Source organism: Gastrolobium bilobum, unplaced genomic scaffold (assembly GCF_033153095.1).
Source record: "Gastrolobium bilobum isolate Gb01-03AN ecotype WA unplaced genomic scaffold, APGP_CSIRO_Gbil_v1 utg1662, whole genome shotgun sequence".
Classification (NCBI taxonomy): domain Eukaryota; kingdom Viridiplantae; phylum Streptophyta; class Magnoliopsida; order Fabales; family Fabaceae; genus Gastrolobium; species Gastrolobium bilobum.
In genome coordinates this window covers 14,486-40,072 of record NW_026896161.1, presented here as the reverse complement: position 1 = coordinate 40,072, position 25,587 = coordinate 14,486, and the positions used below count along the sequence as shown (strand labels likewise).

At 37.5% G+C, this 25,587-nt stretch overlaps 1 long non-coding RNA gene across 2 annotated transcripts; it reads right to left on the bottom strand.

Annotated features, from left to right (window-relative positions):
• Positions 1-13,130: 13,130 nt before the first annotated feature.
• LOC133298074 (uncharacterized) lies at positions 13,131-23,828 on the bottom strand. 2 transcript variants are annotated; one of them, XR_009749728.1, is made up of 6 exons: positions 23,426-23,828; positions 22,450-22,523; positions 22,301-22,364; positions 13,990-14,063; positions 13,841-13,904; positions 13,131-13,269 (listed from the first exon to the last, which is right to left on the bottom strand). It is a non-coding gene; the product is annotated as an uncharacterized LOC133298074 (long non-coding RNA). The 2 variants fall into 2 exon arrangements; XR_009749729.1 differs by having other exon boundaries at positions 23,430-23,828.
• Positions 23,829-25,587: the final 1,759 nt, after the last annotated feature.

Below are 25,587 nucleotides of genomic sequence, written 5' to 3'. Positions count from 1 at the left end.
ATACATTAATAATAATTACTTCCAATAATTCTTATAATAATTTCACCTTCTATGTTTCAATAAAATTAAATATACACTCATGACTAAGATGTCTCATATTTAACATTAAATATTTATTTTCCATTGGAATATGAATTGGTTCCATAATTTAATTTAATTCCATCCTAGCATATACAAGAGCATAATTCTGAAATAAATGTCCTACACCTTCCTAATCGTATTTTAAATAAGGTTCTAGTTAGACGGGGATGTTACACTAAATATAACAATTAATATATTTCTAACAATTAAACATTTTATCACATGCAAGCAACAATTATTTAACAGTCAATTACAATCAGCAACAATTCAGCAAGCATCACACATTTCAACAAGCAAACAGACACCATGAACCAAAACTGCTCTGATACCATTTTGTGTGACACCCTCCCCTGTATGCATCCAGGAGAGTTGTCTGCTAAGCGGATTAGAGTCATAATGTTACGAATAAATTCTGCAATTCGTTTTTAAGTCTCGTTAAAATTTTGTATTCAAATCTGGTCAAAAGAAATTAAAACAGTGTGAAAACTTAGTTAAATACATGGCTAGCTGAAATAATCATTTTCCTAAAAAACCTGTCTTCGTGCAAAAATCATAATAAATCGTGCTTTCAGAATTTCATTGTAAAATTTATATAATCAGAAACTAGACACGTGAGGCTTCGCGTGCATATAAATTATAAGCAATTCGGAGGGCTGTAGCCTCACTAAATATAACTTGCAAAGTGCTCGCAAAATAGTTTAGGAACAACATTTAAAACGTTTAGAAATTGTTTTTCGCAAAACGCATTCAGAATCTTCCAACGTTCAAACTGACCATAAAACCTTAAAAACGGCAATTAAAATATGTTCTAACAGTAGTCCAAGTTCCCAAAATATTACATCAAAATATCATCTGTAACATCCCTTCTAATTAGGAACCCCTTTAAATTGCAATTGGGAATGAGGTAGAGTACTTGTCTTCGGATTATATAAATGTTTGCTTTAGAATGAAGTTAAATTAAATTAAGGAATTGTTGGTATTATCATGGAAGGTGAGTACCTATTTTAGGCATGTGAAGTTCTAGTTATGAGTATAGGAATAATTTAATTATAATATATAGAAAGCATAACACTACTTAGAATTATATGAGTACTCATTTAAAGGTATGTGATTAATTTTATTACAAAGAATAAAACCCTTAGTTAATAATTGGAGGGTACATAAAATTATAATGCATGAGTTAATTCACAAGGTAGGAGAGCATGTGAACTTGAATTCTAGAACTCAATTCCCCCCTAAGCCGACGGCCAATGAGCACTAAATGGGACTTAGGTTCAGCTTTCATCATTTAGTAATCTTCACACCTTATCCTAGAAAACTACAAGGCTGCCCATTATTAACTAAGCACTAACACATGTCAATCCTAATCCACCTTTGTAACCCCTTGGTGCGCATGGGATAGGAGGGGATTCTTATTGCTTGTCACTTTGTACAACCTCAAGTTAGCTTTGTTAAGCATGCAACCTATTAGGAGAGAGAAGTCAGCATGCATGTAACCCCATTGGTGGAGAATCACACTTCTCCTTATCCATTCTTTCTCTTTTGTGCGCTTAGTGAGAGTAAGGTGTGGTAAAAGATTTTTGTATATTAATAAACCCCATCTGCCCATTTTTGGTTTCTTATTTTCATGTGCTTTGTATATGGAGAAAGTGAATTGAATAATTGTCATAATATCCTAATGTAATCAGCCAGCCGCCCCTTTTAGCCAATGGGAAGAAAGTAATAGTTTGCATGTTCCTTGATTGACCAATGTTACCCACACAACCTCCTCCCATCTCTTACAATTTTGTGCGCCCATTGAGGGAAAGACAATATGAATTCTGGACATGGCATTCAGAATACAAACAATACCATTCCCTTCCTCTATTTATTCATCTAAGCCGCAAGGATAATTAGTGAGAAGCCCAAAGAAAAAAACTACATCTTCCTCCACTCACCTCCCTCAAAACACCGTGAATCACCAAGGAACCCCCACAAGAACGTATTTTGCAATCCATTCCTCTCCTTGCCCTCACAACCGTGGGTTGTACCAGCAGAAGAACCACCATCATCTAACTTTCTTCTTTCTTTTCCTCTTTCGGTTCGGCCATAGACACAACTAGGTGGAGAAGTAAATTCCTTATTGCTTCCTTGCTCCATTCTACCACATTCGGTTGATGAAGAGGCCCTCTGCATGCAGAATCGGTGATCTCTTCTTCGCCTTTCCAGCCGAAGCAACCATCATCAAGGAACTGGGAATCGGATTCATTGAGACTAAATAAACTCCCTTGCATGTGTCTGAGTTCGTGGAATTGGGAGAGTAAAAGAGTGAGAACCTTGACACCTACGTTGGGGACTCTATTCTTAGCTTAATTGTGAACCGTAGCTCATTTTGTAAGGAGGTAAATTAGCATGAACCTAGTCCTACCATTTTCTCTGTTTCGGTTTTGTTGGTATTCAAGGAAATGATTTTTCTGTTTGTGCCATCCCTCACTTAATTCCCTTCAAGCCGTATATTCTGGTTGCATGCATGTCTATAGCAAAATTTTGGAACTGGGGACTATAGCCTATTGCATCTTATGGGACGGTTTAGTGACTAGGACGATGTATCTAGTATTACATGTATTATAATTAATTGTGTAGCATGTTTAAAGACCGCCCTTTAGCGCACACATGACCTAGGAGAGTTGTTATGTGAACCATAAATTCCGTGAGCATTTTCCTTGGCAAGAAACCGAATCTGTTGGAGTTAAGAATTTTAGGGACAACATGCTCTAGGCCCCTTTACTGTACCCTAGGCTTAGTGGGGTTGGTTATTTAAATAAAATCCTAAATTTATTATGCTTAGGAAGCCGAACCTGTATGTGTTGGACTTCATCATTGTAATGAGCTACTAAATTTTATAATAAGTCAGAAATTCGTTCAATAAAATAATCATGAAAATCGAATTGGTGTGTGATGGGAACTTAGGATTTTATTATGGTAATATGTGTAACATCCCGCTAATTTAGGAAATTATATGATTTGTAAAAGGAACATGGAAACTTGCTTTGAATCAATGTGTATATATATACTTGTGTAGGGTAGACCTATTTTAATTCGTGAAAGTTATGTTAATTATAATGTTGAGTGAGTAAGTATTTTAGGAAATTGAGACCCTAGTTAAGAGGATAGGATAAGTTTAATTTTGATACATAAAATTTATTTGACACTTAGAAGAAATAGGGAGTCGAGGAAATTACATGAACCATGGATTTTGAAGAAGGAAATTGGACCCCAACTAACCTTTGGGGTTCGACCCAAAGACTTTAAGAGAAGGCTTGGAGTAGCCCAAAAATTTATAACACATCTATTTTATTATCCTAAGGAAATCTCAATGCATGCCCTTATTGGCCCACTCTTTATGCATGTATTTCCATATTGGTGGAGTAATGACACATGGCAGAACCCCATTCACTCTTGTATCCCTTACATGCACATTATGTAAAGAGAAAATTCTGATTAGTGATGTTAATGGATCAGCCCCAAACAACCCTTATCACTACCCGCCACCTATGCTACCTGTCACCTATGTGGAGAGTGCAATATACTTGCATGTGTTCTTATTGGGCAAGATGTAAAACATTATCTCTCTTAGGCTTCTCTTCCCATGCGTGTCAGAGGGCAATAGGATACTTTTCTATATTCTGATTGTGAACTCAGTTATCTAACCCCCTCTAACCGTAAGTCATATAAGAAAACCTCAAGGGAAATTATGGGTGCGTTCCATCCTTCCACTCTCCCAAAAGTCATCGACTGTATAAGAGTGTTGTAAATAGTAATTATGTAGACATTTATTAGTAATTATATAGTCATTTATTAGTAATTATGTAGTCATTTATTAGTAATTATGTAGTCATTTATTTATATTTATTTAGTCCGTTACTTGTATATTGGGCCAAACCCATTAGGTCAAAATTAGGTCAAGAAGTCTCTATAAATAGAGACCCCTATGTACAGATTCAAATACGATTCAATAATATTTCAAATACCCTTTTATTTCAAGTTGGTATCAGAGCTCTCGATCCTGAGGGCTCTGCTTCCGCGCCTATTGTCTTTAGAACAAGAACCTTTTATTCTTTTTGTCTCTTGCTGCCATCAGCCGCCACCGGATTTTTTTTCCGGGGACCTCTTGGACCGAGAAGATCTCTGTTATACTGCATCTCTGTTACTGTTCATCGTCTCCATTATTCTTCATCACAAGACAAGCATCTGTTCATCACGATTGGACCCTTTCCCGGTGGTTTTTCAACTCCGAATAGACCCAGAAAGAATCGCGCTCACCGGACGACGTTGCTCCAGAAATTTCAGACCGGACGGCCACCGCACGCGCCCACACGCGCCGCCCCTTCAACCGCGAGTGAAGCCCACGCGCAGCCAATCTCATCGGCGCGTGGCGGCGCGTGAGACCATTTTTCCGAATCGGACCACCGCGATCTTGATCGTCCCTTCATCCTCTTTCTGGATCTGTGCTCCTCTCTTTGATCGGACATCGTTTGGTATTTATTTGTGATTTTTTGGCTTCTTGGAGTTTTTCTTTGACCATTTTCTGTGCAGTATGGCCTCCTTCTAGTATTACTAAGAGTGTTGAACCTTTTGATCTTATTCATTCTGATGTTTGGGGTCCCTCTAAAGTCCCTCATGGTTCTGGAAATAGATGGTTTGTTTCTTTTATTGATGATTGCACTCGTGTAACTTGGGTGGACTTAATGCGTGAAAAGTCTGAGGTACCACAACTGTTCTTTCAATTTTATAAAATGATTGAGACCCAGTTTGGTAAAAAACTCAAGAGACTAAGAACAGATAATGGTACTGAATATGTTAATCATAGCTTTTCCCAATTTATAAGAAATAACGGTATGATTCATGAACTTACTTGTGTTGACACCCCCCAACAGAATGGGGTTGCTGAAAGAAAAAATCGTCACCTTCTTGAAGTGGCTCGTGCATTAATGTTTCAGACACATGTACCCAAATACTATTGGGGAGATCTATTCTTACTGCAACATTCTTGATCAACCGTTTACCCACTCGGGTACTTGACCATGTAAGTCCTATTCACTCTATGACTTCTTTTTTCCCTTCTATTCCAACTATGACGAGTCTTCCTCCACGAGTGTTTGGGTGTGTTGCTTTTGTTCATGTTCATAAACATCATCGCAGTAAGTTGGACCCTAGGGCTACAAGTGCTATCACCCTAGTAGTAGGAAATTTTTTGTTTCTATGGATGTTACATTTCAGGAATCTGAGTCCTTTTTCCAAGGTCCTCATCTTCAGGGGGAGAATCCTTCACCAGAAATCTCATCACCTCCCTTCTTTGAGTTTGAATCATCAGTGTCTACTCCTTTACCTATGTCAGTGTATCCTCCACCTGGTCCTGTTCCTCTTGTGTCTGTTTCTCCTGTGTCTGTTCCTCCTGTGTCTGATCCTCTTGTGAGTAATCCTCCTGTGACTGATTCTCCTGTGATTGATACATCAAGTACACCAGAGATACGAAAGATTATGACACCTGAAAGAAGGAAACAGCCCACATTGTCTCAGCAGCAACCTCAATCGTCTGAACCACTGGTAAGTCCTGAATCTCATATTTCTGATCATGATGTTAATACTTCTGATGACTTACCCATTACTACTGATTCTGATGATTTACCCATTGCTCTTAGAAAAGGAAAAAGAGTTTGTCCCAAGAAATCTTGTCCCTCATGTCCCTCTTGTACTCAATACCCTATCTCCCAGTTTGTTTCCTCTGCTAATCTTTCTGTGCAGCACAAAAGCTTTGTTTCAGCACTAGACTCTATTACAATCCCAAAATCAGTACATGAAGCCTTGAAAGATAGGAATTGGGCTCAAGCCATACAAGAGGAGATGAATGCATTGGAGAAAAATAAAACATGGGAGGTTATTGATAGACCTACTAGAAAGAAAGCAGTAGGGTGCAGATGGGTTTATGCCCTGAAATATAATTTTGATGAAACTCCTGAGAGATACAAAGCTTGATTAGTTGCCAAAGGTTACTCTCAAACCTATGGCATTGATTATGAAGAAACATTTGCTCCAGTTGCAAAGATGAATACGGTGAGAGTTTTGTTATCCCTTGCTGCCCATTACAATTGGGATATAAACCAATTTGATGTGAAGAATGCTTTCCTCAATGGTGAGTTAGAAGAAGTCTACATGGAAATTCCGCCTGGTTTTGATTCTGTGAAGGGAGAAAATAAAGTTTGTAAATTAAAAAAGGCCTTGTATGGATTGAAGCAGTCACCTCGTGCCTGGTTTGGAAAGTTTACTAAGGTTATGATGACCTTAGGATATAAACAAAGTCAAGGAGATCACAATCTTTTTTTCAAGCACTCCCAAAATGGGAAGCTTACTGTTCTCCTTGTATATGTTGATGATATTATTATCACAGGTGATGATTTTGTGGAGAGACAGATTCTGCAAACACGGCTTGCCTCTGAGTTTGAAGTCAAAGACCTTGGGAAACTGAGATATTTCCTAGGGATAGAAGTAGCTCATTCGAGCAAAGGAATCTTTATCAGCCAGAGGAAATATGTTCTTGATCTTCTCAAAGAAGCAGGAAAGCTCGGGTGTAAACCCTCTAATACTCCTATTGAGCAGAATCACAAGATGGGCTATGAAGAGGAGAGTCATCCAGTTGATAAAGGACAATATCAACGGCTAGTCAGGAAATTGATATATTTGGCCCATACTAGACCAGAGCTTATGCTGTTAGTGTTGTCAGTCAGTTTATGCACGATCCAAAGGAGAAACATATGCAGGCAGTAGAGAGAATTCTTTAGTATCTGAAAGGTAATCCTGGTAAAGGGTTGTTATTCCGACGTGATGGCAATCTATCTTTAGAAGTCTACACAGATGCTGATTATGCTGGATCCGTGACTGACCGTCGTTCTACCACTGGTTATTGCATGTTTCTTTGTGGTAACTTGGTGACATGGAGAAGTAAGAAACAAGATGTGGTCGCCAGATCAAGTGCAGAAGCTGAATTTCGAGCTATGGCTCAAGGCATTTGTGAGTTATTGTGGCTGAAAATTGTACTTGATGATCTAAAAATAAAATGTGAGGGACCTATGAAGCTGCTATGTGATAATAAGTCCGCTATTTGTATAGCTCATAATCCAGTTCAACATGATCGGACTAAACATATTGAGGTCGACCGCCATTTCATCAAAGAGAAACTTGATAGCGGGTTGATTACCACTCCATACATTCCCACTGGGCGTCAATTAGCTGATCTATTGACAAAGGGGCTTCCTTCAGATAGATTTTAAGAACTTGCTAGCAAGCTGGGAATGATAAATATCTATTCTTCAGCTTGAGGGGGAGTGTTGTAAATAGTAATTATGTAGATATTTATTAGTAATTATGTAGTCATTTATTAGTAATTATGTAGTCATTTATTTATATTTATTTAGTCCGTTACTTGTATATTGGTCCAAGCCCATTAGGTCAAAATTAGGTTAAGAAGTCTCTATAAATAGAGACTCCCTATGTTCAGATTCAAATACGATTCAATAATATTTCAAATAGCCTTTTATTTCAAGTAAGAGAAAGACCATCATTTAGATCCCATCTTCCTTCTTTATCTGCTCGGACGAAGACGTCATCAAGGGGATTTAGGCTGAAGTCCATACCCATCCTTCCATCCTTTGTTCAGCCAAGGACTGATTATCAAGAAGAGGAGGCATATTCCGTGTATTCTGGTTTTGGCCTACTTGGACCGATTCTAAGTTGAATTCCTCTCCATTGCATGTGTATGGTCTGTCTATGATTGAGCTTCTCTTTTTCCATTTATACAGTTTATGACCTCTTCCCAACATATTTCTTTTTTCCCTGCTCGCGTTCGGCCGTGGATCCTCAAATAGGGAGGTACGACTTTGTCTCATTTCCTTATTTTTCCCCATTCTCCTCGGTTTGCTTGAGTCCCTTTCGCTGTATGTAGTTGGGCGCTGTTCTGTGGGGTAAGGGAGAGGACACGGGCTGCTCCTTAACCTGAAGCCTTCTCCTCTCATCATTTCTGTTTCGGTATACTTGAAGACCTTAAGAAGTTAAATTCTGTTTTGCCATTCTTTTCCCTATTATGTTCAAGCTGTAAACCATTGCTGAGTACATGTCTAGGATAAGTTTTTGGGAGTTGGAAAAATGGCTTCCCTCGTTTTGTTGGATTGCCTTGAGACTAGAAAGATTTATTAGGCTTGTACGTAGAAAAAAAGGGGAGACAGTTAAGGCAGTATGCTAGACTAGTTTATTTCATGCCTAAGTGATGTAGTTGATGTTTTATTAAAAGCAAATCTTTAAGCACCTAAATTCTGGCCAAAAATTCGAATCTGTTGAGTACATCACCTTGGAAATTTTGCTGTTACTTGTAAATTAATTAGCAGAAATAATTTATGACAAAAAACTTATAGCTTGGGAAGCATTATGAATCGATTAAGAAAATTAAAAAGGGCATTAGAAGCCTGTTTTGGGAAGCTAGCTCGCTTTCAAATTCTATTCCTTGTTTCTGCCATATTGGACGACTGATGAACCCAGTACTTGTAAGCACAAAGACCCGAATTGGGAGCTTGGAAAATAGCTCTTGTAATTGTATTGGACTGCCCTTGAGTTAGACAAATTAATAGTGTTTCGCATGTGTTGAATTTATATATCCAGAATGCGTAAATACCCCTTTAGCGCAACTTTAGGACTAAGAGAGTTGGGTATGTAAATAATTATCACCAGCACCCTTTTAATGCTAAAACCCGATTCTGCATATGTTGAAATTATTCACTGTTACTCATTGGTAAATTTAATGTGAAAGCAGAAAGTGTTAGGATAAAAAGGCTTGCTAAAACCGAATTAGTATATGTTGGGGACTTAGGATTTTATTATGGTAATATGTTATAAATTAATGGGAAGTATGGCAATGACTTGGAAATTATAGGACTAATAGGGATTTTCCACTGTTAACGAATTGGGGTATTAACTCTAAGTTAGAAAATTTAACTTAGTCTAGGGATCATGAAAAACCGAATTGTATGTATGGAAACAGATTACAGAATAAGAATTAGAAGCATGAAAATTTGTTGATAAATTATAAGCATAGCGTGAAATCAATTCTGACTTGTCACGCATGTATTTAGGTGCACGTAACTCTTATTGAGTGAGCTGAACTTTGGTGCTGTTGATTATTGCATGGGCGTAAGGTAAGTGTTTGGTGGTATTACCTAATGTGACTATTAGCTAGTGTATATAATTGTGAATTGTTGCTCACATGTGCCTTGGATTAATGTGTTGTTATATGCCATATATATATGCTGCCTATGAATGTGACAAGATGGAAAATCATGAATGAGAAGTAACTGTTATGTGGCAGCTTGGTACGAAAAGTACATGAAAGATATGGTATTATGATGATAATCTAGTCATGCATATTCATCATGCATCCCTTTTCTTTTGTGTGTGTGAAAGCATAGCATGACATACGTGCATAAATTTCATGTTGTATTGGCTAATAATAATATCTATATAAATATGCATACGATTGAGCACGCATCATATAGGCATCCCTTCGGTACCAGGGTATGAGACACTTGGCTTTCGTCCGCATAGGCCACAGTTGGAATTCACCTTTGAGGGAGCCATTATGGAATATCCACTGTGTAAGTACGCGCACGATGGTGCTATGAGCGTAATGATGGTGTTATATACGCACTAATGATATGCTAGTACGCGCACGAAGGTGCTATGAGTGTAATGATGGTGTTATATACGCATTATGATATGTTAACGGAAAATGAAATGTTGATGTGATTGTTTATAATTTTGTGCCTAGTTTAATATTGTTGCATTATTGGTTTTGCTATCACACTACTGAGATTTTCTCACCCCTTTGGAGCTGCTATTTTTATAAAATGGCAGGAGGACGCAAAAGCATATGAGGCCATGGATTATTTGGATGTTTGCTGTTAAATTCTGCTGTTTGGACTTGTTGTTGTCGCTGTTTTATTTGATGGATGACTGTATTAATTTGAGGAGTTTCGATTATTGTTGGAACTATGATTTTATTGTTGTTTTAAGATTTTGATGATTATTTAGTACTTTAGAAAAATTCTGAAAATGTTTTGCGAACTAAATTTTCTGAACGTTCAGTAAGTGCTGATTTTTAAACAGTTTTGCGAGCACTTTGCGAGTCATATTTCGAGGGGCTAACGAACTCCGATTTACTATTATTTTATATGAACGCGAAGCCACAGACGTGCTCTTTCTATATTACAAAGAATATTTTTGTGGATCGTTGAACTTGATTTTATACGAATTTTTCAAGACAGCAGCGTCGGCTAGGAAAATAATATTTTCAGCATGTTAAGAAATTTTGAAAGTGCACTCTGATTTTGTAAGTGACTCGATTTCAATTATAAGTTTTAATTAGCAACGTCAAAATAATTTTTCAGTACCAAAGTAATGACGTCAAAAAAACTCTAATTCCGCTTAGCAAACAACTGTCTTGGATGCATACAAGGGAGGGTGTTACAATATGTTATTAATTAATGGGAAGGCAGAAATTGGTGAGCACAAGAAGCATGGTAAATCGAATGAAATACAAGAATAAAGAGGCATGGGAATTTCTTATAAATAATAGGTAATATAAATAAAGTTCTGACTTATCGTACCATTGATTAGGTGCGCATAATTATTAAAGTGTGGGCTGGTTTTGGTGCCGTTGATTATTGCTTGGACAAAAGGTAAGTGTTTGGTGGTATTACCTAATGTGACTACTAGCTAGCGTATAGAATTATGAATTGTTGCTCACATGTGCCTTGGATTAATGTGCAGTTATATGATATATGTATGCTGCCTATGAATGTGACAAGATGGGAAAATCATGAATGAGAAGTAAATGTTATGTGGCAGCTTGGTACAGAAAGTACATGAAAGATATGCTATTATGATGATGATCTAGTCATGCATATACACCTCATAATTCATTGGTTTCTTGTTTGTGTGTGAAGCATATCATGGCATACATGCACGAATTTCCTGCTGTTCATGGATTAGAATATTTATATAAATATGCATACGATTGAGCACGATCATATAGGCATCCCTTCGGTACCAGGGTATGGGACACTTGGCTTCAATCCGCATAGGCCACAGTTGGAATTCACCTTTGATGGGAGCCATTATGGAATATCCACTGTGTATGTTAGTACGCGCACGAAATCAATTCTGACTTGTCACACATGTATTTAGGTGCACGTAACTCTTATTGAATGAGCTGAACTTTGGTGCTGTTGATTATTGCATGGACATAAGGTAAGTGTTTGGTGGTATTACCTAATGTGACTATTAGCTAGTGTATAGAATTGTGAATTGTTGCTCACATGTGCCTTGGATTAATGTGGTGTTATATGATCTATGTATGCTGCCTATGAATGTGACAAGATGGGAAAATCACAAATGAGAAGTAAATGTTATGTGGCAGCTTGGTACGGAAAGTACATGGAAGATATGTTATTATGATGATGATCTAGTCATGCATATACACCTCATAATTCATTGGTTTCTTGTTTGTGTGTGAAGCATATCATGGCATACATGCACGAATTTCATGTTGTTCATGGATTAGAATATTTATATAAATATGCATACGATTGAGCACGCATCATATAGGCATCCCTTAAGTACAAGGGTATGGGACACTTGGCTTCAGTCCGCATAGGCCACAGTTGTAACAGCCCGTTACGTACCGGTATTGTTAACATTAATTATGATATTAAGCGCAGTTACAATCACAGCAGTTCATTTATAAAAACGCGAATAAATTTTTTCCGATTATTACGCGAGCATTTAAAACATAAAAAGGCGTAATAATTAAAAGCTGTGACCGTAACCGTAAACTCTTGCGGAAGACTTATTTAAACTATTTTTATAACTTACATTACTTATTATAAGTTACTAAGGAGTTCCCATAAACTCACTTAGCCAATTTCCAAACTTTACGTTTTTACCAATTCGAACATGTTTCACTCTAAATTTTTCTGCGACCAAACCGATCGCAACCAACCCTTCTTCTCAGATTATATTTTTGTATTACTTAATTCTTTTTTTAACAAGCTATCATACGCTCAATTCAGAGCTCATTTGCTCCGGTTATCGCCGTTTGAAGTTGGATAAGCAATTAGCCCAAACAACCCCAAAAACAGCTCCAAACCACTCACATTGCTCGAATTACTGAACTCAATCCACTCAACCATTTGCTCTCAAATTTTTATCCTACAAACTAGACATCTAAAACTTCATTTTGATATATCACACGCTTAATTTGGCGGAGAAACGAAGCGGGAATTAATTTCCCAAATCCGGTCCAGAATCTGCCTCAGGTGCAGGGGCACATGGGCAGTCCGTGTTTCTCTATTTTTTTCAGGCCGAATATCAACCCAGAATTTCCTCAAATTTTGACACAAGGTAGAGGACATCTCAACCTTCAAAATGGCGTATGGCACGTCCCTAGGGGATCTCTATGGAGGGAAATATGCTCTCCCGAAGTTCGCCTAAAATCTGCCAATTCTACAGAAAATTCGCCAGAGTTTCCTTTGTTTTTCCAATAATCCCAAATTTGTAAAAGGTCCTTTAACCTCAATTGTACCTAATAAACACATGATAATACAACAATAATCCAATGGGTGGCACACACAAGGACCAACAACGCCTTGGGGCACTTACAACCCAATCCAGTTTATAGTTATTAAACATAGAGTCCATATTAATCATTCTTAAGTAGTTGCAATCACTAACACCTTTTTCATGCATATTTCCATCATACATATTATCATAACCTAAAATAGGCCTAAGGCCCTTCCATCATAATTAGACATGCATCAATACTATTATAATATGGCTTTACAATTTACAACTTGAAACTAAAACTTCAAATTACATTCTTCTAAAATTTCAACTTAATTTAAAAGACAACATAACCAAATACATCACTACTAGACTTAGGCAAAATGGCATGAACAAGATGCTAATGAAGCTACTAATAAATACAAATGACATGTTCATGCCCTAAGTCTAGCCTAGGCCACACGGCCAACAAAATGCAAAATATGAAGCGCTCCAGCGCTCACTCTGCGGGCCTCTTGCCCGAGGCTCCTGCTCCACTGCTACCTCCTGAAATAAATGCCCCGAGACGGGGTGAGATATACGAATATATCTCAGTAACCAAGAGGTTCTGGAGAAAACTCCACCCAATGGTTCACTTCGATGCATATCAATAGAATACAACAACCACTTTGAAAACGGGGTATAGCAAGGGATTTAGAGAATGGGGAATATAAAGAAAACAAAATACGACGATACGGGATGGTAACCCCAATTCCACGTACGCCCTCGGCATATATAAGCCTATGGGTATCATCCAAGGTGTGTTCACAGAAACCACAACCATGATGCCCAAACCAACCAAAACGCCAAAGACATTCCTAGTGTGCTCCTACCCGGATCACACACCATGACCGCAGTCAACTGGAACTCCCTCCTGGAGACCTATCCAGCGGAAGTCCGAAAATGCCCGAAGGCTAATAAAACTGTCTACTGGCCAGAGACTCGGTACTGCAGTACCCATAGCAATAATGCATGCATGCTCATGTGTTCTATACTATTCATACACACTTCCTACCGTTGCCATCAACTGGCAAGGTGGAACAGAAAAGGGGAACAAGCCCCAGTACCAAGAGGTTACCTTAATTCGTGTTTCCACAAGCTCCGCAGCAGCTTATCCCTCAACTCGGTACACAGCGGAATGCCTACACAGAGGACATTCCCAATCACTCTCAGTTCAACCCATACATGTTAATTTATAATTACACATGCAATGAACCAATTTCTTACCTCAATCCACTTGGTCCAAGACCAATGGCAACTCACTGAATCAAGATTCGGGATTCAAGTCGATGTACGGCAACCTATAAAATCACATACAACCATCAGCACGCGTCAAATAACGTCAAAACGTCAAAATCACAAAATCTCCCCATCCACCCTTGATGGTTCGGCCAAATGAGTGTTAATTTGAGATTTATTTTTCTAAATTTTCTTTCCCATTTTATTATGCCTCATTAAGTTGTCAAGAGGCCAATTCAAGTGCCGTTTCGTCATTTTCGCGTCAAATTACATCAGAACGCGAAAACCGCAAAATCCCTCTTTCCTCCTTGAAGGTTCGGCCATCTATGTGTTATTTGGGGATTTATTTTTCTAAATTTTCTTTCTCATTTTAGTACCCATCCTTGGGTTGCCATAAGGCCATTTCAACTGTCGTTTCGCCGTATTACGACATTTACGCATCGTATTGCGAAATATTTCACTCTAGGTTCTTTATGCCAACTAAACCGCTTATTATTTTTCCATTGATTCTAACACTTGCCAACCACCACACAACCCATCTAATTACCTTTTTAACACATAATTCATCACTCAAACAATTTCCAACAACATAAATTTCATAACTTTCCTTTAAAGGCCAAGTTGCATCCTATGGCAATTCTAGGATTTCCATTCACTTCTAATCACTCCACATCTCACACAACCACATTATATCATCATATAATCATACCACAATTCATCAAACAATGCCTCAACACAAAATTCCAAAGTCCCAAAATCATGACCTCAAATTCACTAAGTTAAAATCATCACATTTCACCTAAAATTTTCATTGCATTTCTAGCATTAATACATCATTCTAAGGCATTATCATCTAATACACATTTTCCAATTGAGCTCCCTAACACAACACATCATCAAATCAAGCTTTAGGTTTTCAAAAATTCAATCACAATTAAACCATGTAAATGGGATGGAAACATACTCACAACAAAGGCTAGAAGCTAACCCAAGACTCCTCCAAGCAATGGAAGATCAAAAGCTCCATGAACATCCAATTTTCTTCAAATTTTCGGATCTGATTTTTGCCAAATGCTCCACAAAGAGGCGATTTCAAGGCTTAAGAGTGGTACCAATGTGTTTAGAAGGTCTTTTCCAACAAATTTCAACACAAATTTTGTTGGATTTGGTGGAGAAATGAGTGATTTGTGAAGAAAAGAAAATCAAGAAGAAATGGGCATGGGGGAGGCTGTTCCAGCGTGAAGAAGAAGGAGGGGAGGAGAGAGAAAGTGTGAAGAAATGGTGAGTTTGACTCACTTAAGTCACAGGCGGGTCCCACACGCGTTTTAACTTTAATCAATCACCTAATTTCAACCACAAATTCATGACCTACGTATTTTTCTTGTTCATGTCATATTTTTGTTTCCCCAAAATACTGATAAAATTTTCACGCTTATCGGTACAATTATAACGCAGTATTTTTCCACCGGAAAATCACTATTCATCAATTTTTCCCAAAATGACTCAATTCCATCAAATTTCATCAAAATCATATTTCCTAACTCAAAAAACCATTTATAACTCATATTTGGAACCTAGAGCTCAAAACTCAATCGGCACGTTTTACGGTGCAATCGTACCGCGGTATTTTTACCCGCGAAAAACACTATTCACTGATTTTTCTGAAACTTGCCTGTCCACTCAATTTTTCGTTCTGAACCCATTTCCAGGGTTATTTTTACCATCTGAGACCTTCTACTCAATTTTTATCTTCCTAGGGTTGCGTGTTGGCTAGTTACCGTTTTGCCCTTTCTTTGTATTTTGGCCTAATCTTTTGGATTTTCACTAATCCATCACTTGATTGCTCACTTAATATTTTAATTACTTGATTTAAAATTGTGAGGTGTTATATTCACCCCAACTTTTAGAATTTTGTCCGCAAAATTAAATCATACTCATCCGCTAACTCAGGACACAGTCGGAGAATCTCATCCTCCCGCTCCCAAGTAGCATCCTCAAGTGTGTTCCTTTACCACATTACTTTTATCACAAGCATGATCTCCTTTTTATGATACTTATTATCCTTTGATCCTTCACAATCACTTGTCTCTCATGGTTCTGTGACCTTTTAATTCACAATACTTTACACTTTCTCTGGTCTCCCGTTACCCTTTCGCTGATTTGTAGGTAACAATATAACAATATTACGGATTTGTCAGTATCAATTTACCTCATTCTCATCTTTATCCATCTTTCTGACCTATGGTCGTTCTCAAAAGCATCTAACCGCTTTCATGCACATTCACTAGTTATTCCTGGAGTATTTCCAACTCACTTTCTTTAGTACTTAACTTTTTTCGCGGTCCTCACTGTTTTGACAATACCCCAACAACCATTTCTTTCCATTACTGTCACTACTCTTATCATTTCGTTGTTTTCTTGGCTTTCACCCAACCACATGCTTTCTAGTTTCAAAGGCACTTTTTCGTGTCCTACAATTCCGATTCACATTAAATTCTATACTCATATACTTTACTTTTCCTTGTCACGTGCCTTCACCTCTTTTTAGGTACTTACAACTATATCTTTCTCTCTGTGATACGAAACTAACAATACTCATCATAGTTTATATTTTCGATTAGCCCTATAAGGCCCTTCAACCACAAACACACTCCCGAATTTTCTTTTCCATCCACAAAATCATGTTCATAATTTACACTCATTGTTAAACTCTTTATTAACTTAACCATCTCAATTTTACCAACTCAATCAGCTCAACTCCATACTTAGACCTCTCATAGTCTAAACACAACACTCATTAATGACCTCCACATGAAGGCCTCGTGCTTAATATTTTCTCCCACTAACTATTTTCAACTTTTATTCCACTCCGACGTTGCAACTTAACCATATGTTCAACTTATTTATACCACTTTTTCGTAATCATCGTCATTTAATCCTGAATGTCAAACTCAATATAACATCACCTTACAGTTTTCACCAACTTTCACCAATCATCTTGGTTGTTCGAATCAATCAACCACACCAAGCCATTTCACTACTAACTGATGGACCCTTAAAATGCCATGTCTCTCACATGCAAGTCTTGTTCTATAGGAATCTTTGAAACTTAATTATCAAGTCACATAAAACTAAATCCATCCTTGCCACTACTTATACAATTCCCCACCGATTGGTATCTCAATCTCTCAGAATATTCAAAGCTACCACAAACACTCAGTCGTACCTCATTAATACTTAACCAAAACAATATTATCATTGTGCATTTTCCACACACTTTCCACCATAAGTGGCATATGCGATTATATATAACACTCCTCAATCCACTCTATCAGTACAACCAAGCTATCAACTTTTAGGCAACCGATCGCAATTCCAGTTTCCAACTATTATTACACATTCGCGCTTGATTCCATGACAATTTACCTTCTATAAGGGCTAATAATTCACCGTTTTAACCTGAACTCTTGATCATTACCAGCCTTCCTAGAAGGACACTCACTCAATCTGTCAACATCAATCTCGTTATTATCTCTTTCATCATAAGACGAGAATTCCAACAAATTTACTACCTCACTTGGAGCCGAAATTATTTCATCAAACTTACTTTACACCCACAATAGTGTTTCACTATCACACTTCAAAAAAATTTACACACTATGCCTCACCTCTTGTATCCAATTCTGACATACTATTGTCCATTTACAAATATCTGACCTCATATTTTGCGTTAATCACATGGAAGAACTCTCTCAATACAGTGGGTAACAACATTCACAGGTTTTAACCGCTCGAGCTCTTGCTGTCCTCAGGGCCCCAGATGTAATGACCCACCGATCAGAGAATCCACCCATATAATCCATGCAGCAATGATAACCTACCACCTGCTGACTGTGTTCTATTAGTATTCCCAACGTTTCTTATTTGTGCACTTATGTAGATCAATTCAACTATAATAGCAGTCTCATCACTGCGGGATACTTCCTCATCTCATATTACTCGTATAACATAATAATAGTCTCCGGGAACATAATCCGCTCGGAGATGGCTACACACTTCGGGCACCTAACCCGCACAGAGACGGTAATATCAAGTCTCATAACGTGCACCTAGTGCATAGAGGAGTTCATATTTACATCACATCTGTATACAACAGCAAACGTGTACCCAGTACACAGGGGAGTTCATACTTATAACGTATCCGTATATAACGGCAAAACTGGTACTCCGTACACTCCAGATCACACATGGACCCAGTCCATTTGGTGTCTGTATCACTCTGTATATAACAGCAAAATATCTTTGGTATATTCACATGGGGCTATCCCCATAACCATAGTAATAATGGTATAATATACACCTGTTATATATATAAGTCAATTCATTTTACTCTCTCATTTCATTCTTCTCACTGATAGTTTACATGTAAGTCACTATTATAATAATTCACATTCTCTTCGTAATTTCATACACATTTCTTAACTCTCAATAGTTCCTTCTGTCATGTTATTGTTCAAATCCATAGTCCATTATCTCTTCCTTGCTTATTCTTCTCACAGATTGTTTTCTCTTTTACTTTGACTATTCACTTGGCATAGTTCATAACATAATCTCTATTCCGTGAATCCAGAATTTTCTCAAAGTTCTGCACACATCTCACATATACTTCCCATCACACAGGGATCTTCTAAACATATTCGTCCTATCCCAGAGGACTAATTTCACCTCAATCCGTGCACTGCAAAATTATATCAATCCTTGCACTAACACTTATACCTCAACTCATTAACTAATCTTATCATTTTTGTTTTGACATTACACATTAGCTCTTTTGCTAAACACATAATTCCACACTTTATTGTAACTTAGTTCATACACTAATCACATGATTTCCCATCAGGTTGTACATTAGCTCATTCTCTAATCATACAATCTCTTCAGATACTTCCCATCATCGGGGATTTCATTCGGCCTCATTGTCCTTTTTCAAAAATTTAATAATTTACCTTAACACGGATAATTAGGCACTCAGGCCATCACAAGGTGTACATACATATATAGGTATACTGGCACTTAGGCCATCACTGGATTATCATCCGTTTATTCATCAGAATAGGTATGTTGGCCATCAGGCCATTAGGTATTATTCACAATGCATTACAACATCCACAAGTAACTAGGCCATTTTAAATTACGATATTCATTCTTTGAGATTTCCAAGGGACCTCCATCATGGATCAATCCTCTTATGCTTCATAACACCTGAATCTCTACATAGTAGCCATTTCCAAGGAGAATTCCACACATTAATGCACACATATAATCATATTTGTTTCCTTCATGGCATATCGGTCAAGCTAGACCATTATTCCGTTACGGACAATCATACTCTCAATGAACCTTGTTCAATGCCATCCATGGCAATTCTCTCAACTTCTTCCTTATACATATAATACATAATTAATTCATCTCGCCTATGTTTAATCAGCACTACCTCCTTATGGGTTTAAATCCCATATTTCAATATATCTCAATTTAACAATTGACCAGCATTATAATTTCAAGTGGTCAAATCCCATAGGATTAATCATCAATTATTCTATTTATTTCTCTGCATGAACCATCTCAATTTGTTTAAGTGTACATCATCCATCAAGGACTTATAACTTCTAGTCAACATAAAATATTCAAACTCATGCCTAAGCATATTTGTTCATCATTTTCAATAACCCAACAGGTTCTAATCTTCCACCTTGATGAAGTATATTCACCAAGTCTATTGTACACACTATACTACACACATACTTGGAAGCTTCACCAATACCTTTTCCATACTATGGACTCATCTCAATTATATATCTTTATTATTCATGGTACTACAAGGTTCATCCATGCAATACCGTACATATCATAGATTTGTTTACAACTTTCACTTACAATCCAGCTTTATAAATTTCATCTACAAGGTCAGACAAAACATTTAAGTATGTTTCCCTGAAGTCCTATAATATTCATATTTTACTTACTGCCATCTCTTGTCCATGAAGCAATCAACACTGCATCCACAACATCAGGCTAAAGACTTACATTTGGTGCTCCACAGTTGCCACGTAGGCTTCTTACGATGACTACGCATGTAACACAAAGGAATGGGTTGATCAGACCCACACTAAGGAATCACATATGCAGTAATCGATAAGAATCTACATACAACTATGCAACACACAACACAACTATATATACATTATCAGAGTTCCCTAACAAAACTGCTCTGATACCATAAAATGTAACAGCCCGTTACGTACCGGTATTGTTAACATTAATTATGATATTAAGCGCAGTTACAATCACAGCAGTTCATTTATAAAAACGCGAATAAATTTTTTCCGATTATTACGCGAGCATTTAAAACATAAAAAGGCGTAATAATTAAAAGCTGTGACCGTAACCGTAAACTCTTGCGGAAGACTTATTTAAACTATTTTTATAACTTACATTACTTATTATAAGTTACTAAGGAGTTCCCATAAACTCACTTAGCCAATTTCCAAACTTTACGTTTTTACCAATTCGAACATGTTTCACTCTAAATTTTTCTGCGACCAAACCGATCGCAACCAACCCTTCTTCTCAGATTATATTTTTGTATTACTTAATTCTTTTTTTAACAAGCTATCATACGCTCAATTCAGAGCTCATTTGCTCCGGTTATCGCCGTTTGAAGTTGGATAAGCAATTAGCCCAAACAACCCCAAAAACAGCTCCAAACCACTCACATTGCTCGAATTACTGCACTCAATCCACTCAACCATTTGCTCTCAAATTTTTATCCTACAAACTAGACATCTAAAACTTCATTTTGATATATCACACGCTTAATTTGGCGGAGAAACGAAGCGGGAATTAATTTCCCAAATCCGGTCCAGAATCTGCCTCAGGTGCAGGGGCACATGGGCAGTCCGTGTTTCTCTATTTTTTTCAGGCCGAATATCAACCCAGAATTTCCTCAAATTTTGACACAAGGTAGAGGACATCTCAACCTTCAAAATGGCGTATGGCACGTCCCTAGGGGATCTCTATGGAGGGAAATATGCTCTCCCGAAGTTCGCCTAAAATCTGCCAATTCTACAGAAAATTCGCCAGAGTTTCCTTTGTTTTTCCAATAATCCCAAATTTGTAAAAGGTCCTTTAACCTCAATTGTACCTAATAAACACATGATAATACAACAATAATCCAATGGGTGGCACACACAAGGACCAACAACGCCTTGGGGCACTTACAACCCAATCCAGTTTATAGTTATTAAACATAGAGTCCATATTAATCATTCTTAAGTAGTTGCAATCACTAACACCTTTTTCATGCATATTTCCATCATACATATTATCATAACCTAAAATAGGCCTAAGGCCCTTCCATCATAATTAGACATGCATCAATACTATTATAATATGGCTTTACAATTTACAACTTGAAACTAAAACTTCAAATTACATTCTTCTAAAATTTCAACTTAATTTAAAAGACAACATAACCAAATACATCACTACTAGACTTAGGCAAAATGGCATGAACAAGATGCTAATGAAGCTACTAATAAATACAAATGACATGTTCATGCCCTAAGTCTAGCCTAGGCCACACGGCCAACAAAATGCAAAATATGAAGCGCTCCAGCGCTCACTCTGCGGGCCTCTTGCCCGAGGCTCCTGCTCCACTGCTACCTCCTGAAATAAATGCCCCGAGACGGGGTGAGATATACGAATATATCTCAGTAACCAAGAGGTTCTGGAGAAAACTCCACCCAATGGTTCACTTCGATGCATATCAATAGAATACAACAACCACTTTGAAAACGGGGTATAGCAAGGGATTTAGAGAATGGGGAATATAAAGAAAACAAAATACGACGATACGGGATGGTAACCCCAATTCCACGTACGCCCTCGGCATATATAAGCCTATGGGTATCATCCAAGGTGTGTTCACAGAAACCACAACCATGATGCCCAAACCAACCAAAACGCCAAAGACATTCCTAGTGTGCTCCTACCCGGATCACACACCATGACCGCAGTCAACTGGAACTCCCTCCTGGAGACCTATCCAGCGGAAGTCCGAAAATGCCCGAAGGCTAATAAAACTGTCTACTGGCCAGAGACTCGGTACTGCAGTACCCATAGCAATAATGCATGCATGCTCATGTGTTCTATACTATTCATACACACTTCCTACCGTTGCCATCAACTGGCAAGGTGGAACAGAAAAGGGGAACAAGCCCCAGTACCAAGAGGTTACCTTAATTCGTGTTTCCACAAGCTCCGCAGCAGCTTATCCCTCAACTCGGTACACAGCGGAATGCCTACACAGAGGACATTCCCAATCACTCTCAGTTCAACCCATACATGTTAATTTATAATTACACATGCAATGAACCAATTTCTTACCTCAATCCACTTGGTCCAAGACCAATGGCAACTCACTGAATCAAGATTCGGGATTCAAGTCGATGTACGGCAACCTATAAAATCACATACAACCATCAGCACGCGTCAAATAACGTCAAAACGTCAAAATCACAAAATCTCCCCATCCACCCTTGATGGTTCGGCCAAATGAGTGTTAATTTGAGATTTATTTTTCTAAATTTTCTTTCCCATTTTATTATGCCTCATTAAGTTGTCAAGAGGCCAATTCAAGTGCCGTTTCGTCATTTTCGCGTCAAATTACATCAGAACGCGAAAACCGCAAAATCCCTCTTTCCTCCTTGAAGGTTCGGCCATCTATGTGTTATTTGGGGATTTATTTTTCTAAATTTTCTTTCTCATTTTAGTACCCATCCTTGGGTTGCCATAAGGCCATTTCAACTGTCGTTTCGCCGTATTACGACATTTACGCATCGTATTGCGAAATATTTCACTCTAGGTTCTTTATGCCAACTAAACCGCTTATTATTTTTCCATTGATTCTAACACTTGCCAACCACCACACAACCCATCTAATTACCTTTTTAACACATAATTCATCACTCAAACAATTTCCAACAACATAAATTTCATAACTTTCCTTTAAAGGCCAAGTTGCATCCTATGGCAATTCTAGGATTTCCATTCACTTCTAATCACTCCACATCTCACACAACCACATTATATCATCATATAATCATACCACAATTCATCAAACAATGCCTCAACACAAAATTCCAAAGTCCCAAAATCATGACCTCAAATTCACTAAGTTAAAATCATCACATTTCACCTAAAATTTTCATTGCATTTCTAGCATTAATACATCATTCTAAGGCATTATCATCTAATACACATTTTCCAATTGAGCTCCCTAACACAACACATCATCAAATCAAGCTTTAGGTTTTCAAAAATTCAATCACAATTAAACCATGTAAATGGGATGGAAACATACTCACAACAAAGGCTAGAAGCTAACCCAAGACTCCTCCAAGCAATGGAAGATCAAAAGCTCCATGAACATCCAATTTTCTTCAAATTTTCGGATCTGATTTTTGCCAAATGCTCCACAAAGAGGCGATTTCAAGGCTTAAGAGTGGTACCAATGTGTTTAGAAGGTCTTTTCCAACAAATTTCAACACAAATTTTGTTGGATTTGGTGGAGAAATGAGTGATTTGTGAAGAAAAGAAAATCAAGAAGAAATGGGCATGGGGGAGGCTGTTCCAGCGTGAAGAAGAAGGAGGGGAGGAGAGAGAAAGTGTGAAGAAATGGTGAGTTTGACTCACTTAAGTCACAGGCGGGTCCCACACGCGTTTTAACTTTAATCAATCACCTAATTTCAACCACAAATTCATGACCTACGTATTTTTCTTGTTCATGTCATATTTTTGTTTCCCCAAAATACTGATAAAATTTTCACGCTTATCGGTACAATTATAACGCAGTATTTTTCCACCGGAAAATCACTATTCATCAATTTTTCCCAAAATGACTCAATTCCATCAAATTTCATCAAAATCATATTTCCTAACTCAAAAAACCATTTATAACTCATATTTGGAACCTAGAGCTCAAAACTCAATCGGCACGTTTTACGGTGCAATCGTACCGCGGTATTTTTACCCGCGAAAAACACTATTCACTGATTTTTCTGAAACTTGCCTGTCCACTCAATTTTTCGTTCTGAACCCATTTCCAGGGTTATTTTTACCATCTGAGACCTTCTACTCAATTTTTATCTTCCTAGGGTTGCGTGTTGGCTAGTTACCGTTTTGCCCTTTCTTTGTATTTTGGCCTAATCTTTTGGATTTTCACTAATCCATCACTTGATTGCTCACTTAATATTTTAATTACTTGATTTAAAATTGTGAGGTGTTATAACAGTTGGAATTCACCTTTCATGGGAGCTATTATGGAATATCCATTGTGTATGTTAGTACGCGCACGACGGTGCTATGAGCGTAATGATGGCGTTATGTATGCACTATGATATGTTAGTACGCGCACAACGGTGCTATGAGCGTAATGATGGCGTTATATACGCATTATGATATGTTAATATTCCTACGGAAAATGAAATGTTGATGTGACTGTTTTGTAATTTTGTACCTAGTCTAATATTGTTGCATTATTGGTTTTATTGCCACACTACTGGGATTTTTCTCACCCCTTTTGGGGCTCAATTTTTATAAATTGCAGGAGTATGAAAAAGCATTTGATGATGTACTTGTATTGGAGATGCTCTGTTTACATGCTGTTGTTGGAATTTCTGTTGTTTGTCTGATGACTTTGCTGAATGCACATAAAATATTTGACGTTGGTGTAATATTTTGAGAAATTGGAACGTGTGAGAAAATGATAATATTTTTCTTCATTTTGGATTTTTACATTCTGCCTTGGACTGATGTATTCTGGTATTTAATTGCGAAAAGAGTTGCTGTTGTAATTGAATTTGGATTTTTAAACTGTTTTGCGAGCATTTTGCGAGTTGTCGTTCTGGGGCTACAGACCTCCGAATGAGGTATAATTTATATGTATGTAAAGCCCCAGTTGTGTACTTTCAGATTATATAGACTTTAATATGAAATTCTGAAACCCCAATTTAATATGATTTTTTTCAAGTCAGGAGGTTTTTAGAGAAATACACCGAATTTTCGTGTACTTTGCGAGTTCTGTTTCGTGGGGCTATTCTCCTCCGATTCGCTTATAATTTATATGTACGCGAAGCCCCGGATGTCTAGTTTCCTTGTGTCAAAGAATATTTTTTAAGCTATTGATTTCGAATTTACATTATTTTTTGTAAGATAGGCTATTTTTCAGAAAAATCAGAGCTACGCAGCGAAAGCCTTTTAAAAATTTACCTGTTGTTTTCATTTTTCAAAGTCAGTTTTCTAGGCAAGCTTTTCTAATTGGTAATATGAAAAAGTTTTTACTGATCAAGCATTTTACTCGTTAACATTTCAACTCTAATCCGCTTAGCAGACAACTCCCTTGGACGCGTACAGGGGAGGGTGTCACATCATCAGCCAACATTCATGAATAATGCAAACAACAGCCAAAATCCCAAACAGCAGCAGTAAACAGCAAATAAAACGTCATCATATGCTTTTTCGTCC